The 15499-nt window shown below is 39.7% G+C and overlaps 1 protein-coding gene across 5 annotated transcripts in view; it reads right to left on the minus strand.

Moving 5' to 3' along the window:
* HOXD3 (homeobox D3) overlaps positions 1-15499 on the minus strand; it is a 328853-nt gene that overhangs the window by 111711 nt on the left and 201643 nt on the right. The window contains exon 4 of one of the 5 annotated variants that reach the window (XM_068245449.1): positions 11475-11657. The exons of 1 other annotated variant lie outside the window; for it this stretch is intronic. The gene's annotated coding sequence lies outside the window, so the exon portion shown is untranslated. Of the gene's footprint in view, positions 1-73; positions 139-261; positions 329-11474; positions 11658-15499 lie in introns of those variants that run through there. 3 more of the 5 variants (XM_068245455.1, XM_068245454.1, XM_068245451.1) reach the window with 3 other exon arrangements.

Below are 15499 nucleotides of genomic sequence, written 5' to 3' on the forward strand. Positions count from 1 at the left end.
GAGGCGAGGGGCTGACTTGTACACAGTGCCTATGGAAGACGTATACACGACACAATACACATAAATACGTTACCATGAGATGTCTTGAAACATCTGCAACCATTTTCCCACTGAACAGGTATTTAATTCTCAGTGACATTTCCCAGTGTTCAAATGAGGCATAACAGCCCCATTTCATCAAGAAAAGCCTAGTTATATTTCTATAGGAAAAGAGAAGATAGCGTGCTATATAGTTTGTGCCACCCAAGATAAGACACTAACTTGACCTTAACTTTGTTATGGCGCCCCTAGTATCTGCAGAACGTGAACAGACGCTGTCTGGCAGCTCTCGTAAAAACTGACTGGAGAAGAGATTCTGAGTCACTTCATTTATTGCCACCACAGTTCTGCAAGAAAGCTTTCCCCTTCCTCCTCACAATGTAGGTATTTTTTTGCTTGTTTAGCTGCCACTGCAGTGCCTTACCGTTTAAACATATGTGTGCTTTTTCAGCCCCTAGCAGCTGTACACTAAATATCCTGCTTCCACCATTTGCCAGGCAGCCTCTAGGTGCTGAGCTGTGTCTAGACTACAGCCCAGCCTAGCATTGCACTTGTGTTGCTGCATATAGGCACATGAAATAGATCTGTGTACCAGTCCACAACACTTCTACCATGTTGTGCCTTACAGCAAGTCAAAATACATACATAGGTACAGAATGCAGTGACCAGGGAGGCAATACAGCTACACACAATGCTCGTCCACCCACAAGAAAACTACACGTCTACATGATAGGAATCTGCCTGCAAAATCAACATACACAATTTGTCATCTGCACATCTGTCATCTTACCCAGCTGCAATTGTCACTGTTTGTTTGTTTACTAAGAGATGTGGCTGTTGTGGTTTCCCATGACTACCAAGTTACTGGTTACTAAATTACTAATGAAGTTAACAATGAACTTACTCCCTAACAATCGTTTTATGTTATGGGATTTATTTATTTTACGTTAGTGTATTAAATTGTTCAATACGTATGACTATATAGGTATAGCAACAATGACAGCGTATGGCTGTAGTTGTAGCAGACAACATATATCTCACGCCTTCACTATATACACAAACATATATGAAATAGGTATAACAACAATGACAGTATATGGCTGTAACTGCAGTAGACAACACATACCTTACGCAATACGCAATATACAATAATATATGAAATAGGTATAACAACGATAGTGTATGGCTGTAAGTTTAAGCATGCAGCCCATATTTCACGCCTTCATCATATTTGTATAAAAATATATAATATAGTTATAACAACAATGAAAATGCATGGTTGCAACTGTAAAAAGACAACATGTATCTCACGCCTTCGCTATATACACAATAATATAGAAATAGGTATAACAACGACAGTATATGGCTGTAAATGCAGTAGACAAAACATACCTTACGCCTTCATCAAACATATACAATATATGAAATAGGTATAACAACAATGATAGTGTATTGCTGTAAGTTTAAGCAGACAGCCTATATCTCACGCCTTCATCATCAAGGTATAAAAATATATAATATAGGTATAACAACAATGAAAAAGTATGGTTGCAACTGTAAACAGACAACATATATCTCACGCCTTCTATATGTGTGTGTGTATAGATAGATAGATAGATAGACAGACAGATAGATAGATAGGTAGGTAGGTAGGTAGATAGATAGATAGATAGATAGATAGATAGATAGATAGATAGATAGATAGTGTAATAGGGTTGTATGTGTTAGAAGAGTGGATACAGAGAGATAGATAGCCATTAAAACAGCGCAAACACCATGCACAGCACTGTATGTACGCCAAATCAGTTATTGTTGGTATACAGCACAAAGGCACAAAAGAGGAGATAAACCAGCACAAAGTAAAGTGACACAAGAGTGGAAGACCTATCAGGTAGACAGATACATTCATACATATATGTGATCTTAAAATGTGTCAGTGTTGCAGTACAGTTCACAAAGGATACATATAATATAAACAGCGGATATTCAACTGAACAATTACATTATGGTACCAAGAACAATATGGATTATACTAGACAGACTGGGATAGATAAATTAGATAAGATAAACAAGATAGATAGGTAGATAGATAGATAGATAGATAGATAGATAGATAAGTAGATGGATATTTTCCACTATCTGTACATGTGCAGAATATTGCACTTCGTGTGTATAGATATATATATATATATATATATATATATATATATATATATATATATATATATATATATATATATGTCCAAGGGGGTTCAGCAGCTCACACCAACAGACTTGTAGATCTGTGTGCCCGCAACTGAGGGAGCCCAATCCCTTTAAGTAATATAATAATGAAACGAGGAGTGTGCTGCAACTCCTTGTTTCATTATATATATATATATATATATATATATATATATATATATATATATATATATATATATATATATATATATATATATATAATATATATATATATATATATATATATATATATATATATATATATATATATATATATATATCGCAAGGCAGCAGGGTCTTATGTGTGTTTTATAAAATGTGATTGTGTGCTGTATAAAATGAACATGTACACCAGTATTGGTGATGTTCTCTAGCTGCACTTGTATGTATCTGCCCTTGTGTCACTGGACGTCCTGATTCTACACTGTGCAGAACGTGTTTCTATGCTCCCCATTATTGTATGTTTTCCTACTAGACACAGCTCTATATAAAGAAATAATGATAATAATAATATATGATATATTCCCTGTAAATCACTAAAGTAAGACTTGTCTGTATGCCCAGCAAGTGTGTTTTCATCCGATCGAGTCTAGGAAAAAATGTTATTTTAGCTTATTCCTGCTGCAAAGGAGATGCTATATTGTAAATATTCCCTTGCTATATAGCCCCGTGTACAGGTGGAGTGGTTTGCTCCCTATGGATAGATGTGATTTGTGTTGTGGCTAGGATATAGCAGGTATAATGTAATCACATTTCTGATTTTCTGTATGTGTTGAATAATATGAGACAGAAGTCACAGAGGTTCCCCAGCTGGTATGGGGAGAGCTTTATGCCCCAGCAGTGTCAGGGCTGCCAGGCTGTGCTGTGGGCGGAAGTCCTTCCTCTGCTGTCCTGGGAACCAACAACTCACACTGAACTTTCAGCTGTTAAAATCATTAGTTGTTCGGCCACTTTGCCAAGTGTAAAAGGCAAGTCCATGGTGCAGAGCCGAGCATAATGGGCGCAGACACAGCCTTACTTAATCACACGTCTTGCTGACAGACCCAGGACCTTTACTTATTTACTAATTACAAGTGGTTAGTGGATTACTAAGCAGTACATCATTATCACATGCTGCAGCCAGGGGATCACTGTATAGGTCAACAATAAAAAAAAAAAATAGTAAAAATACAAAAAACAAAACACAAGTTAAATATTTTATACTGTTGTTCTTCCTTGTTGACTTAAAAGTTTTGAATCAGGATGATACAATTTATTGGCTAACTTAAAAATATATAAGGGGTAAGCTTTCGGCAATTGTGCCTTGTTAACTTAACTCAACATACAAACTAAACCCTAAACAGATTGTATCTTATACTGTAAAAATATAAACACACACAGAAAAAAAAAATAGAATAAGTACAACCGTATCCTATTTCACTAATGTATGTAAGAAGGACATGGAACGAATCATGATGGTTGGTAACCAATGCTTTCAAAGTGGCGTAAAAAATGTAAATTAATAGGGTCAGTTATAGTTTAACATGTAGATTATTTGCTGTCATTGTCAGCAATTCAGCTACAATGAACAACAAAGGGAGTAGCTAAGTGTATAATAATCATGTAAGTATTATGTCTGTAAGCACAAACACGTATACAGGATTTTGGTACATATACCTACTCAATCGTACAATCGTACTAGACTGGCTGTTGATGATTCGTTATATATATATATATATATATATATATATATATATATATATATATATATATATATACTTTTTGGGATTTATTTAGGTTGTGGGCAGCATTCACCCCTCCAGCGGTTGCAAGCTGGAAGCAGGCATTATACATGTAATTTACTAGTAGTTATAGGACTCACTGCTAACTCCCTACAGCATTTTTTCTTCTCTTTTTAGGAGGTGGGGGTGGGAGCCAGACTAATGGACAAAACCAGACAGAGACAAAAGGGTCGCCCAGCAGTTAAAGACAACAACATCTCCTGCGTAATATAGCGTGTTTCTCATGCGAGCACCCCTATAACCACACACACATGTAAGGAAGGACAGATATCGCACTTCTGTGCTGCTCCCTCTAACATTTGTTTCCCATTTTAAAGCATGTCCTTATAGAAAGGCCAAAGGCATGGTCCCTCCATGGCTGCTGTCCAGTCACGTTCAAGTGGACTGCATTCCTGACGTTCTCCTTTAGCCTCACTCAATGGGCTGCACACAAAGGACAACTTCCACGCATGCATTCGGCAAAGACTTCTCCGAATCTTCTGCAACTACCCCCAGCACTACTGACACATGCTATGATGATTACCCTGTCTCTATACTCCAGTCTACATACCACTATTCCACTGTATGATTTTATTACTGACTGCTGACCAGGGCAGTCAGATCAGAGTTGCTGGAGGTATTTATATAGGTGCCCAGGCCGCAGTATATATATGTATATCCTCTTTTCTGTGCTTAGACAATAGAATTATCTCTATCCAATGCATGCCTATACTACTGCAGAGAATATTCACCATCACTAACTGCAGCAATTATCCGGCCAGGACTCTTATGGGACTTTATGTCAGAGGAGAAACTGTTAAAACCACTAAATACTTTATAGCAACATTTTATATAGGAAAGAACAAAGAAAAACGTTTCCACAAAGAATGCCTGAGCGGAAAAGTCGCCATGCTAGCCCAGAGGAAGGGGCAGACATCGCATTGTCTGGAGATACCAACACTAAGGAAATAAAACAAAGCGAGACGTATACAACACAGGGTGTAATATATAAGAAACAACACATACATTGCAATCCTTGTTCAGTTTTGTAGCACAACGACAAGGCTATCCACATACAGGAAGTATTTATGAAACATAGACGATCATCTTTACTAGATGGTAAATTGTGCCCAAAAGAGACCTGCCTGAATTATAAGCTTCATGCTGTGTCTTTATATGAGCACATATAGCGAGCAACCTACAGGAGACATATATGAGGCATGTGTAGAAAATCTCAGCGGGAAAATACTAATATAGTCTGATGAGGAGATAAACAGTTCAAGCTTATGTGTGTGAATACACGAATGTGTGTATCTATCTATCCATCTATCTATATATATGTATATATATATATATATATATATATATATATATATATATTATATGTATATATATATATACACACACACACACACACATATATATATATATATATATATATATATATATATATATATATATATATATATATATATATATTAGATATATATGTTATCTGAGCACGAAGGCATTGTATGTGTGTCATACGTTTTCTTTTTTTAATTTAAACATGTATTGTACAAAATCTCCGTGCTCAACACAAGTAGGCAGATTCTTACCAACATGATACAAAAAGTAAGGAAACAATACAGTCCAAACGGTAAAGGATAAATAAATTAGGTGAGGGTCGGACGGGAGAATAATTTCACTACTACTACACATATGCATATATACTGTGTGTGTGTGTGTGTATATATATATATATATATATATATATATATATATATATATATATATATATATATATATACATATACATAGATATATTCTAAAATTATGCACAAATAACCGAAAGGAAAATAATCGGTGAGTCAATCTATTTACCTATCTGTCTTTCAGTTATATGTTATATTGGGGACACAGTAAATTATACATTATTTTTCTCTTTCTCGCGCTCTCTCTCTCTGTATACATATACACACAAAATACACACATTTGTGTGTCCCCTTGCACAGGAACATGGGGATTTCAACAAAACATCTAATTTACTTACCTAACTTGCTTGACTAATTACAATCCAAGTTATTCTTGGTGGCATGACGCACTATGTACCCTCTTGCTGTACGTCTGGTCTTAAAATATATATATATATATATATATATATATACTTATTTTTATCGATTGCTGTCTATAATACATCGATGGATCCTTTGTAAACTATCTATCGTTTATACTTATGTTTAAGTAACAGAGCAATCTGATATTAAGTTATATGGTTGATGAATAGTGCAAAATAATATTATAGAATTAGTAACAATGAAATCTATTTAGGCCTAATTTTACATTCTCTAAAAAAATGACATTTGGCCAAAATGTGACGATTGTAATTTGATTAGGCAAAATCTACACAGCTGTGGATAGTAAAATTTATCAGCACACACGACTTCTTGGGGAGTTCCTGGGGAATAGGGAGACAAAAAGAAGTGAAGGTATCATTATCCCTAGAACCTATCTTTCTGTATGTTAAACTGTGACCGAGATGTCTCCATACTTCATCAATCTGTGTATGAATGAATATTTCTTTAAAAAGAAAAACAAGGATTATTTAATAAACATTTGCTTAAATAAACTATGTAATTATTCTGGAAGATACACATAAAATAAGCTAACCTCAGAATCTGTTTATTTGAAAAAACCACGATCATTTAATACACACAACAGACTAGAATTGTTTTGGCAGAGGTAATACCGCACAAATCCAGTAGGTGGCAGGATAACTCCACTAATGGAATTTTCTGCAGCCTGCCAATACAAGGCATGCAGTTTTCTCACATCTATTGCGTCATCTTACGCTAGACATGCCATTGAACGAAAATCTCATATCCTACAAATCAATAACACTGAAGAAGATGGGCGTCCATGTATGTGACATAGGTGAACTGCTAAGAAATGCGTTCAGAAGGGTTTACTTTCCACAAATCAACCACAACAGGCAGAATGGAAGGCAGAGAGTCCAGCCAATGCTCAGTGCTCACGTTCAGTGTCAAGGCTAAATATTTCTCAGCATGTAGCAAATAAATAAAGGCCAAACATTATCCAAGGTCAAGTGCAGCCACCCCACTGCAGGCTGTGGAATTCTTGTACTGCTGATGGTGTCAAGGTAGGTGCTGACTGCTGAGCAGCGACACTGGCAATTTTCCTGTAGATATTGGAAGTCTTTTTGTGTTTTGCTGTTGTCCTGGGAAGAGGAGGCGAAACGCAAGACGCCATAACCTTCACCCCCAATGATGGAAATGACACAGGACACCTCGCCTTGCTCATCTGTATTCCTCCGCAAGCCAATCTATATCATGGGAAATGGGCGAACTTGCTTTTGCTGCACAGTACAAGTAAAAATCACTGCTTTATTAGAATATTTATGTATAAATTAGGCTGCAAACCACGAGAAAGCCTGTAGCAACTTACACTTGACCTTTGTGAGGTTTTTAGACCATGAGAGGTGAAGAGGGAGGGGGGGGGGGGGGGGGGGATGAAGGTATTTGGATTACGCTGAAAGGGACACCATCTTCATACACTCAAATGTAAGTTATTCCGATGTGCTAAATTCAGATAGGTACTATAAAAGAGGCTGCGATGCTCCTCCGACAAAAAAAAAACCCAAAAAAAAAAAACACCCTTTGTTTGTGCGGGGAGCTTAAACAAATAAATGAAGCACTCTTGCTCTCTATGCCTCTATTAAAAGTATACATATCTATCAGTGATCCACAACTAGAATTGTGTAATTAAGAAAGGAATAATCCTTTAATTCATTTCTATTTGTAGGCAACTAAGAACCCCCCACAAACTGTCTCAGTGTAACCATGGCAGCAGTACTCTGCAGTACAGACTGGCCACGAATTCTTATTTTCCTGTAGGAGCTGGCATAAGGGCACATCGGCAATTCTAGGTATCCTTTATACAAATGCATGCAAAGTATAGATTTGAACTGAGGGGTTTTGTTTTTTCATTCAACAACATTTTAATTTCCATTGAAAGCGACCCGTGACCGTGACATTACTATAGCCACGTGTATATAGACGTTTTATTATTATTATTATTTTTTAATCAGTTTTTCCTGAAAAAATGGATGGATTTTGATGCCAAGGTTTACACTCTCCTTTCGTTTGCATTGAATAAAAGTGCAGTTTTAAAATTGCTTTATGTTTGTAATAATAGTATTTATTTTCTAATGTTTAGTTTCACAGATCTAGCAGTTTATTCTTTCTCATACTAACTTCTTCCTACTTCTCCATGACATCCCTAAACTTGATCCTCTCCTGAGTCCTTTGGCAACTGCATGGAAGTGGTCCAAGTTATAGTATGGTGGATCAGACTGCACTCCTGCCTTGTGACTGACAGCTGAAGGCTGAAGCATTGACTATTGATAAGTAAAGAGGCGTGGCCGCAGGGGTGGGACTTGAGCTCGACTTCCTCCTCCCTGGCGTCGACTGCAGGCTGCAGCTTTGGGCTGTCACGTGACCATCAGGGAGGAGACTGGAAGAGAAGAGTGAGGAGTTTTCAGGCAGTTGGTGAAGAGGAGCTGGCGGCCACCTGTGATCCGCAATTAGGTCCTTTTCCATCCAATATTGCTAATACTAACGGTTTCACAATTTTAAATAACTATTTTAATAACTGCAGTGTTATAAAAACCACTGTAAACAAGGCTTCAAGCAAGGTTTTGCATTTTAAATGATTTTCGCATTTTCAATGCACATTTTCCCATCTAAAATGCTTCCTCCTGTTTCCTGTGTAGCCTCAGAGATGTTGTGTTACTATGGAGATTAAAAATCAGATGCGAAAATTCTCATTCAAAACGCACATAAAAACGGAAGTCTGCACCTGTACAAATGATTTTTTAAATACATTTAACTTGTTTCTTTTATTTTCTCTTCCATACACAGCGTATTGTTTTGTACAGTTGGAGTCTGTTCTGGAGTGTGTGAAGACAGTGGGTGGCAGTTTATAAGTAGCAAATGCAGTGAACACCCCACAATGAGTAACTAGCAAGGTAACTCACACTATACAATATGAAGCGCTTTCTTTTATTTAATTCCTTGAAGTGAAGTCTAATAACTAAAGTTTGGGCACTGGATTGGAAAGCAAATTAATTTACTCACTGGGGTGCAGACAGCACTAAAATCCTGTAAGATAATGTAACCTTATTCTACTTTTCTTAATATCTATCTGTCTATCTATCTGTTTGCTCTATTAAAGCTACGACCGTTTCAGCCGACGATCGATATTGCTCAGGCATTGTTAAAGATTTGTCCTGTAGTATTTTTGCCAATGCTTTTTACAAGCCCCGCCGACCGTTTGAAGCCACTTTGTCGTCCGCTGATTGTCTTCGTTCAACCCCCCCCCCCCCCATAGCAACAGAACATATCGCTGTCCTTTAGGCCTCTTTCACAGAGCGACGTTAAAGTCGCACGTTAGAGAATATTTTAACGCAGAGTAACACACAGCAATGCAAAGTCTGTGTGACATTCACAGTGCACACGTTGCGTTAATGTGTAACGTGTAGCGTTATTAAAAAGTGCTGCATGCTGTGCGTTTAGCAATGAATCTGCTGCGTTACTTGTGTTGCACATGCTCAGTAATTTTTAATTTTTTTTTAAATGTTTCGCATGCGCCGTTTTTGTTCCATAGTAAATACATTTTCTAACGTGCGACATTAACATTGCAGTGTGAAAGTGTTTATGTGTTGCGTTAGGGCCGCGTTGTGCGACCTTAACATCGCATCAAACGCACAGTCCTACTGTGAAAGTAGCCTAAGGCTAGGGATGTGTCTGTATAGCATCTTTGCGTGAATTGTCGACCGATCGTTTCTCAGTCCCCAACGACAACAATTCTCGCATCTGTGTACTTAGCTTCAGGCCTGGAACCCACTAGAAGTGCTTTTCTGAGCGCTTTGTAATTTGAAAAATGTAATGCTATGGGTGTCATCCCACTCGAGTAATGTGATTTTATAAAAATCCCCCATAGCATTGCACCAGCAAGAGCTTTGTCAAATCACTAGCACTTAGAGAAGGCTGCAAGTGGGTTTGACCCCCTTAGGTTGTATGACTGGAAGTGAACAACCGTGGAAAGAAACAGCAATAAAAACTTGACTAACCCTTTTTCACCTTTTGCAAAGCTATGGTAATATGTGGGTTCAGTCCTACTTTATAAGGAATTAATGATTATTTTTAATATTGCAAACATTTTTGTAATTTGAGTTTTTCCTGGAAAATAACATATTACAAATGAAAACTTGATATCTGGAGTAGCACTTGTAGGTATAACTGGAAGGCTCTTTTAAACCACAAAAGGTTTTTTTCATTTTCATTGCTGTGTGGTGAAGATAACTCCATACAATATAACACAATTACCAAAACAAGAGAAATGTCTGGAAATTCCTATCAACATATCTGTAGTGTATGAGGGATCCTTTAAGGCTGGTTTCACAGTGGGACGTTACAGGCGCACGTTAGTGCAGCCTGTAACGCTTCCCAAACGCACAGCAATGTAACACAAGTGGGCTGTTCACACTGCCCATGTTGCGTTACATTGTAACGCAGCAAAGTGCTGCATGCTGTGCGTTCTACTAGCCGCGTTAGACTGTTTGCACATGCTCAGTCATGTTGGGGAGGAGCAGAGAGCGGCCGGGCACATGGCTAATTAATATTCACTGCACTCAGTGACGTGCAGTGTTTACTTTACTTGGAGCGGCCGCTCTGTGTGGCGATTGGCCGGGCGGGACCACGTGATGCCGCATGTGTCCAAGAGTACGCATCACGGCATCACGGACGCCAGAGTGAGCTGCACAACGCGGCTCACTCCGACGTCCACACCAGAGAGCACCAGGCGTTGCGTTAGGGGCACGTTATGTGCCCTATAACGTCCCCTTAATGCAACGTCCTGGTGAGTAACTAGCCTAAAGAGGAAAACTGAATATAACTTAATTAATAAAATAGCTTTTTTTTTAACATTATTTTAGAAATTATGTATTCAGTGTTTGACCACTATAAAATCTTTCCTCATTGTCCATTCCTAGCGGCCACCACTTCATACTTGTTTACTGCAGAAGTAAAGCAAAAATTGTCTTTGTTTACAAGACCTTTCCACATCACCTGGTGAAGTTCAAATAAACACAACATTTAAAAAATTGTACCCGAGGCAAGTAAAAGTAAAAAAAAAATAATCTAGATACTTACCTAAGAAGAGTTAAGACTCTGGATCCTGCGGAGACTTCCCCTGTCCTCCTGGCTCTCAGTGTTTCTGTTCACAAACCCCTGAAAAAATCCAATAGGAGCTTGTCTTATTTCTGAATGTTCACAGCTGTGCTCTTTATGCACAAACATTGCCATACTGCACCTGCCAGAGTACAACTAAGTAAGACGGAGTCACTCATGCATGAGGGGCCCGGTGCTACTGCACAGGCCCAGATATACTCACGTGGGTTCAGCAAAGCCATGCATGATGAGGAGTACAAGTTGTGATCTTCAGGAGGGTCCCAGGAAGTGGCGGTAGGAGGATCCAGAGGCTTCCCTCTACTTAGGTAAGTATGTGTCTTTTTGTCCAAGGTTTGCCAAGGGTATACTTCAACAAATTATTATTTTGAGTGAAAATAGAAGAGAACTGTTATAAAAAAAAAGGGGGATACAATATATTAATAAAAAATAAAGAGAAGAGAAAAGGAAATTGCCATTTTTGCTCCTCATTTTTTAAAAACTCAGACTGTCTCTTTAATAAAGATACATTTCTTAATGAGTGGCTCCAATATAAAAGACAAAGCCTGTCATTTCAGACTCTGTCTTAATTATGCACGATTACGGGGGCAGTGGGGGATTGTCTGTAATTCTTATACAGGTGATGCTCCACCACCCTCCCCGACAATGCCGTTACAGCCATGTTACCAATGTTTTCCAAAGCTCTTTGGTAACCTTCCCCTGTGTTGCTCCAGTCCTCCCCCAGCTTGGCTGCCACAAATTAGGCCGCAGCTGCTAAGGTGGTGGTGGGGGGTGTTGGGCTGTGGCAATGCAGATGGCCAGCCTCAGCAGAAGATTGAAAAATACCTGCCACAGCTGCATATCTGGGGGGGCTGGAGCGCTTACCTGAATGAGTGAATTAAGTCTGATGATGTGGGTAATTAACCCAGCGACCCCCCCCCCCCCAATCCTGCATCATGAAGACTGAGTCTGATATGACAGGGTCTGTCTTTTCAGAATAATCATGATAGTAGTCACAGCTGTTATCTCTGTACTGTACTAAACCTTACTTGGCGATCAGATATTCCAAAAACCTGAGTGGAGTACCGTATATACCTGCATATAAGCCGGCATAAAGGCCTAAGTACCCACTTTACCCTCAGAAACCAGGAAAAAGTGATTGACTTGTGTATATGCCCTCTCCCCAGTATAGCCCCTTCCACAGTAGCCAGATGTGCCCCCAGTACAAGTCAGGCCCTATCCCCATAGCCAGATGTGCCCCAAGGATGATATATTTGTGTCTCAAGACGCCACTAAATGGCATCATAGTTATGAGACACAGCGATTGCCTCACAGGAAGAATCTGACACGTTGCTTGCACACTCTACCCCACAAGCCAGGGGACACAGGTAGTCGAGTATTCTTAGGCTCCTCTGCCAGTAACAAAACCTGCTCCATCCGTTCTGTTCCACTGACTCATATATAAGCCTATGGGGTAACTTTTCAGCACATTTTTTGTGCTGAAAAATTAGGCTTATAGACGAGTATATAAGGTAATTGATAACTGTAACGATTGGGTGTTGCAACTCAGACGTCTGATTATTGTGTGATCTGCAGAATCACCAATAATACAGACTCTATACCTGATTATGTGGTGATCTGCAGTATCACCAATAATGCAAGTATAGAATGCAGATGTATGAAGGTGTTTTGTGTTTGGTGCACAGTAGAATAAATAGATAGATCTCACCAGAGGAGCTAGCGAGCACTATCCGCAACAACAAGGCAAGGCCTCACCAGAGGAACTGGTGGGCACAATCTGTTATTAACGCTAGACCTCACCAGAGGAGCTGATGGGTACTAGCTGAAATAGTAACTGATAAGCTCACAAGGGCAGGGCTCTCTCCCCCTTTTGTGTCTTGGTAACCATTATACATTTTATTCATCATGGTAATTTTATCACTGTCATTATCAATTCGATAATTTGTATTTTGTATCATTCTTTGTATTTTGTCACTAATTATGTATCTTGTATATTGGTGTACACCAGGGGTCTCAAACTCAATTTACCTGGGGGGCCGCAGGAGGCAAAGTCAGGATGAGGCTGGGCCGCATAAGAAATTTCACAATCGCGGCGCATCGCCGCCTCTGCCCGCCCTTCTCACTCTTCCTTCACAGAGATTGACGTCAGGAGGGGCAGAGCTGAAGATGAAAGCTCTGCCCCTTCCCCGGGCGATTTGGGGGCTCTGCAGCCCTCGTTTAGCGGCGGATTACTTGGGAGCACTAAAGCGAACTATAAGGAAGCTTTTGCCGGCGAGGGCCACAAAATATTGTATCGAGGGCCGCAAATGGCCCGCGGGCCGCGAGTTTGAGACCCCTGGTGTACACCATTGTCTGTATTATTATGTACCCCATGTTTGTTTCTTACTTTGTACAGCGCCACGGAATAAGTTGGCGCTTTATAAATCAATAATAATAATAATAATAATAATAATAGTTTAGCTGAACCTTACCAGAGGAGCTGGTAAGATACTATCAGCAAAAGTGAGTGTATAGTTTGGCTAGACCTTACCAGAGGAGCTGGTAAGGTAGTATCAGTCACAGTGACTGAATAGTTTAAACTAAACCTCACCAGAGGAGCTGGTGAGTACTTTAAGAAGAGCACCTCACCAGTGGCGAGGGCCCACTGGTGAGAAGAGAGGTCAGACAGGCAAGGTTCGGCAACTGAGAGGCAGATACAGTACAGAATCGTTAGGCAGAAGAGTAGTAGATAATCAGGCAGAGGTTCAGCAACAAGATCAGATGCAAAAGTACAGAAACAATAAGCAATAGCAAGGTCAGAGTATAGCCAGAATCATACACAGGTAATCAGTAATACAATATAATAACAATCCTAGTCTTGTGTGAAATCCCTGGTTTCCTCCCAGATCAAAGCACACCGGATACTAGTCTAAGGTCTGAGCGCTAACACGAGTGTATTCGCAACAGCAGACGAGTTGCCCAATGACCAGTGAAGGCTTAAGAAGCCGAGGAAAGAGCTCACAGCTGCGCCCCTTACCAATCAGCCAATCCGAGCGGCGTGAGTCACCTCTGACATCAGCCGACCGGCAGGTCAGCTGACGCGCCTTCTTCCAGCATAAAGGTCCTGTCTCCGCGCGCGCCCGCGCGATACAGCGACCCTATGAGCAAGAGACAGTACCGTTCCCGGCGTGCTAGATGCCGACGGAACGGATGAGGCCTGTGAACAGGGAACAAAGACGGCTGCGGGTATACCCTGCGTGTCCGCAGCCGCCATAGTTGCAGATGTTACAATAACAAGTAGCTGTCATTCTATATACCAAGAAAAGGTGGTAGTAAGCTGTCCACTGACTTGCATTGAAGACACATACCACAACAGGTAACATGAGGCAAACAACAGTGTTCTCCCTCTTACTCCATGGCTTTCTCTACTTTAAACACATCCTATACTATTTGGCGATCTGTGGAGAGGCGATCTATTCACTGAAATTTTACAAATATAATGATTGCGGAGTTTGATAGCAAAGTTTTGCTCAAATCGGTGAACGTGTCAGCATGGTCACTATCTTTATAACTGGCCTCCAAGTCTTTCCTGAAATGAATAAAAACAAAAAAGGAAGAAGAAGAGGAAGAGGAAGAAAAGGAGGAAGAAGAAGAAGAAGAAGCCATATGGGGAAGCTCAGCATCAACCTGTAGAAGCACTATGATTCCATATATGCTTATTCTATTGCTGAATTAGATGAAGGCAGGACAAAAAAACAACTCTGTTGTTTTTTTTTAAAACGACCCCTTCAGTAGACTGTTGACAGACAAAGTGCTGTCTGCTGTAGCTCTGAGGAGAGTAACAACTGGAAAGATTCAGGAGATGAGGTGAAACTTAGTTCTGAAGACAGGAGATGCTTTATTAGTCATTTTCATAATTGGATTTACAGATTATTAATCATCTGAGGACTGACTGCTGCTAATAAAATAAAGACCAGGGGTGTAGCAATAGCCATAGCAACTGCAGGTGGTACTTGTTTCACAATTAACTTTTCTTTGTTTCTCTACCCTCTGACTTTGTGTCAGTACCCATGGACTATACACAGTGTACACTGCATGGAAATGGAAATTGCCCAGTCAACTCATATCCATAGGATAGAAGCAGGTGGCATTAGTCAAGAGTGCCTAGATCTAAAGGCCCTATGAACATTTTGCTATGGCGCCCCATAGTCTCTAGCTACACCACTGATAAGGTCGCACATCCATAGTTTG

This window comes from Hyperolius riggenbachi, chromosome 7 (assembly GCF_040937935.1).
Source record: "Hyperolius riggenbachi isolate aHypRig1 chromosome 7, aHypRig1.pri, whole genome shotgun sequence".
In the NCBI taxonomy this organism is placed as follows: Eukaryota; Metazoa; Chordata; class Amphibia; order Anura; family Hyperoliidae; genus Hyperolius; species Hyperolius riggenbachi.